Source organism: Nicotiana sylvestris, chromosome 4, assembly GCF_000393655.2.
Source record: "Nicotiana sylvestris chromosome 4, ASM39365v2, whole genome shotgun sequence".
NCBI classification, from domain to species: Eukaryota; Viridiplantae; Streptophyta; class Magnoliopsida; order Solanales; family Solanaceae; genus Nicotiana; species Nicotiana sylvestris.
Genome location: NC_091060.1, coordinates 66,277,088 through 66,282,223, shown reverse-complemented (window position 1 = coordinate 66,282,223; position 5,136 = coordinate 66,277,088). Strand labels below are relative to the sequence as shown.

The 5,136-nt window shown below is 33.4% G+C and overlaps 1 long non-coding RNA gene across 1 annotated transcript; it reads left to right on the top strand.

Annotated features, from left to right (window-relative positions):
* The first annotated feature begins 426 nt into the window (after positions 1 to 426).
* On the top strand, positions 427 to 4,646 carry LOC138889010 (uncharacterized). The gene is made up of 2 exons (XR_011406554.1): positions 427 to 802; positions 4,346 to 4,646. It is a non-coding gene; the product is annotated as an uncharacterized lncRNA (long non-coding RNA).
* Positions 4,647 to 5,136: the final 490 nt, after the last annotated feature.

The window sequence follows — 5,136 nt, the reverse complement described above, 5'->3', positions numbered from 1 at the left end:
TGCATATAGGAATTAATTTTATTAAGTAAAAATCACAAAAAATGGTCATTTTTACATATTTAGATTTTAGTCTTTAAAATTAGCATTTTTCTTTAGTTTTAAGTTAATTAGTCATTTTAATGTTAAAAATAAATAAATAATTTTAATTTCTACAAAAATAGATTAATTTAGGATTTTAATTAATTAAAGAAAAGAAAAAGAAAAAAAATAAAGAAAAGAAAAATAGGAAGAATATATTTTTGGTCTTGTTTCTTTTAAAATTGGGCTAATGGTCCAAATTAATTTTAAACCCCGACCCATTTCCCTTGACCCAAATCCCCTAATTAAAACCCCCCATATTCTTCTAACCCTAGGATAGACATTAGATCTAAGACAAAAAGAATAGGACCCTCCCTTATCTTGAAAAAAAAAATCAACGGCGCATTTGGGAGGGAGTTTCCTCTCCATTTTCATTATCACCAAGAATAGACCTCCCCTTCCTCTCTAAAAACAGCACCATTTCCCCCTTTTTTTTCACTCACCTCTCACAAAAGCCTAAGTTATCTACTAGTAACTGAAAAATACCAAAAACCAGAATCTGAAAATCATAAGCTAAAAAATATAAAGAAAACTGGAATTTTCGATGGAGATTTGAAGAGAACTGATTTCGAAACTCAATTTCCTTCTTCCTGGGTTTCGGAAAGTTGTTCTTGAGCTGTGGAATCATTGTATTGTCACTGTTGTTGCTGAAACCGTACTGAGCTCCATCAGTTCTATTTCGACCTTTATTTGGCCATTTTACGATTATTTCGTTGTTGTCAAGGTACTCCTCTTGAACTCTGGATTGTCAATTGAATAGGAAATGTGTCTCTGCTGGAAGATGCATGTGAGTTGTGAAGTTATTGGAATTAATCTTGTTTGGCTCTAAATTTCTATTTTTCTGCCAATGCTTTAGCATTTTGAATTACTAGTTTCCTGTTCTGTTTTAACATTCATAGATTAGAAGATGTTCCTTCGAACCTTTTGATCTTTTTATTTCTTACTTAAACTTCCTTTGGAGGGGTATAGGTGTAAGGTTAATTGCTGCCAATCCGATTGTTAAGCATTTTATCTGCTCGTACAAACATGACGATCCCTTTGTAGAAATTTGATGTTCCGGAATAGAATTTTCTTGTTATTTGTAGTTTATGATTTTTCAATCCAAGTTGGTAGTGGGGAACTCGGATGCCAAAGACATTTTTATTGCAGAATAGGTCATTTGCCTCTTATATTCAATCGTCTATCGATTTGCTTTGTGTTTAGTTTGATTTTAATTTTTTATTTGCTTAATATTCCTTGTTCTAAACTTTATTGAATAACTAAAAGAAAACTCCATTTTGTAAAATATCATTAGCAGTCAACCTTAAGCAGATTGTTTTTAATTAGTTAGAAATAAAGCAGAATTGAGGATCAGACGAATTTGAAGTTTACACAAATTTAGACTTTAAAAGAATCAGATTAATTTAATCCAAACTACCCCAGGCATGTATATAATTAGTAGCCTTATATTGAACTTCAAATTAATTTTAAATATGAACATCCTAGTTTGTTTTAGTTGAGTACAATCTTTTGAAATAAATTGAGGTGTGTCATTCACAAATGAATCCCATAATCCATGGCCCTCACATCAATACCAAAATTAGTGTGGAAAATACTTTGAACATTCGTAGAAAATACTTTGAACACTCATAGTTTGCTTAAGGCGCATTTTATCATAAATCATCGTGACTATGGGTACGGTTCCCGTGGCATAGTTGTGATACATAATTCCCAAATTCGGGTATACATTGTGAGCACGTGATTTTTGCCTCACAAGAACTACTCCAAAAGAAATCACAAATAATTTTCCTTTGTGTGCAACTTTTGAATTTTTTCGTGGCATTTCGTCTGTGCATGCTCATTTTTATTCTAATTAAGGAAAAATACAAAAAAATGGTAATATAGATGCATATGCATTCCGGAATTAATATTGCATTTTTAGAATTAATTAATCATTGGTTTATATAAAAGGATAATAATAAAAATAATATATTAGGAAATTATAAACCATAGTTTGGTTTTGAAAGAAGGAAAATCACAAAAAATATATAATTGTCATAATTTTTATCATTTAAGTATGCCTTTGAGTGATTGTGATTTTTAACTACTTGTTTTAATTTGTATGTCAAAATGTTAATTGATTTTACAATTGTGTAAAATTTGGAATAAAAGTAGAAAATGAAAAGAGTTGAAAATAGGCAAATCAGATCTGGGCCAAGAAATTTTAAACAAAAAATCAGGCCCAAAACTTTCTCTATACCCGGCCAAATCCAGTCCACATGTAGCTAAATTAAACGACGTCGTTTCATCATGCTCAAATCTGGTTCGTTGATTCACTTGATCAACGCTCCAAATCAATTCTTCCACACCCGACCCGTGCCCGTCCAAAACTGATCCGGTCTTGAGGATAAACAAAACGACGTCGCTCCACTTACTCGATAAATCCAGACCATTGATCTCATCAGATCGAACGGTCTAGATCCAACCCTCACATGCATATATAAAGGGTCCAAACTAACCCCCCCCCCCAAACCAGGCCCCCCTCCTCTCATTTCTCATCAAACCTCGTCTCTTTCAGAGACGAGGAACCCTAATTGCCGTCACCCCGTTCCCTCGTCGTAAACCCGGCGGCGCCGTTTCCGGTGGTCGTGAAATTCACACCACTAGAGCACCTAACCTCCCTCTCCATGAATCCTTTAACCATTTTGCTCGAATCAGGCTGAAGCTCCTCGAATCTTCAATCGAAGATTCGAGTAAAACCTAACCCTACCCCAACCTACCCCAAACTCACACCAGTTATCCACCTGACCTCCCTCGTGCCTAAAACACCGTTGGTTTGGTTCGAATATGTCTAGAAATGCTCGAATTTTAGATCAAAGAATCAGGAACCCTAAAAATCCAAATCGTGGAATTTGTCCAAATTAAATGCGAGATTGGGGTCTAAGAGACTTTAATCGAGGTATTCTCAATTGAGAATACTTCGAGTAAAGTCTGTTCAACCTCAAAATGTCTGAATCCTAGTTTGAGCCTGTGTCCGTATAAGTTCTGAAGGTTTGAGGTATTTTTCCTTTTTCTTTTCCTGTATTTATGGTTTTGGTTTATCTGTGTATTTGTGTATTTTAGTTTTGATTAATTTTCCACACTCTTTCAATTCATCTTTTCATTCCCAGTATCCCTTTTATTTGGTCGATTTCTCTTCCGTAATTAAGTTGTACATGTTATAAACTACGTAGTCGATTTGATTAATGTCGTCGAATAGTTAGCTTCATAAACCCCCTGTGTTGAACAAAACCATGAATTACCCTGTTAGTATGATTAACTATGTTTGTGTTGTGTGTATGTAATTGATTGATTAGATGTCAATGTTCAGTTTGTTCATATAAGTTTAAATCATTTTTGGCATTCTGTTTGGTTTTAATTTCGATGGTTGATGGTCTGATTAGTTAAAGTTCTGTTTGATTGTGCATAATGTTCTGAATCTTGGGAGTCTTAGTATTTAAGGTATTCTTTGCCTTAAAACCTTTGAATTGGTTATAGCTGTTGTAGTTAATTGAATTCAGATAGTGGTTGGATTTTGAGTAGATTGGAGAGGTTTAATGCAGGTTGAAAGGGAGTGGGTAGGGTAGTATTTCAGGGGTGTTTGGGGAATAAAACAGTTAGTATGATACTTTATTGCTAATGCTTTATCAATGGGGTATTAATTAATCCTAATGGGAAACCAAAGGAAGTGGAGGGGCTGAAATTAAGGGAAAGTTTTCCTTAGTGGCTGATTCATTAGAAAAGCAGTTTAGTGGCAGATTTGAGTGGAAAAATCTGCCTTGGATAACAGAAGGGGGTCCGGGCAGTAGGAAAGGAGGGGAAAATAAGTTGTATAAGAAGGGGTGTTGGGACTGATTTCTAAAAAAAAAGACACAGAGATATACAGAACACAGAAGAAAGAGGACAGACACTCAGAGAGATATACAGACAGAAAAGAGAGATAGAAAAAGAAAAACAGGAAAAAAAGCACACAAACACACACACACAGAAAAGAGAAAACAGAACAGAAAAATAGAGAAGAAAGAAAGAAAAATCAGAAATATTGTTTCATCATATCTGTCCGGGTTTGTTTGGTGATACTGTTTGATTGAATCTGAAATTTTCTTAAAATTTTTGCTACTATTCGTCTGGTTTTCACGGTGTCTATCGGTTTTGCTCAAATCTGCTGAATTGTTTGGCATTTTATTTCTGCTGTTGAGCTTCTTGTGTTGCTACTGATGAATACCACCTCTTTTACCCTCATTTCCAGGTATGTAAAGACATTTGAACCTTGAAGTAAATCTAGATGAGAGCCTATGAAATCAAGCTGAAATTGTTATTTCGTTCTTTTAAAACAGGAGCTATTTTTTTATTTTTCTGCACATTTATCTCGTCAAGCATCAGATTTTTTCTAGTTGATGTAAGAGTTTCTTGTTTGTATATGGCATGTTAATGGTTATGTGTATAACCATAAGTGAGAGGAAAATTGGCATAATCCGTTACGATATTGGGATATTCCAAAAGGTTTAGATGTGTATTTGCGGTATATAATGTCAATTTGTTTAATCAAATTTGTAAATTAATTTTCTTTCTTAACAACAAATGGCCATTTATTTTAGGAATGCGATTAACCCATTTCCTTATAAATAGTATATAGAAATAATGTCAATGATTTGTACAAAGTATAGATTTAGTATTTGTAAATAGCTTGCATAAGCCGATATAAAAATTGGTTTGATCTTATTTATCCCAAACTCAATCATCGTAAGCAAATTAACCAAATAATTTGACCTTTGGACTAAAAACTAGTCGTGTAGAAAAAGGTCGGATTTATAAATACGAATTGCAACATTTTAAGTCAAAGATATGAAAAGTAGAGTTCGCTCCGAATAGAATAATGGAAATTCTTCGAAAACTATTAGTTTGCTTATCAATTAAATTTTTCCTAGTTGTTACACATAATTCGCTTTTGGTAAGTTTTCAAACATATACACTTAGTCTTAAGCTTAGGAAAATGATAAATAACTTGTGCATATAATTATCAAGTATTAAAAAATACAT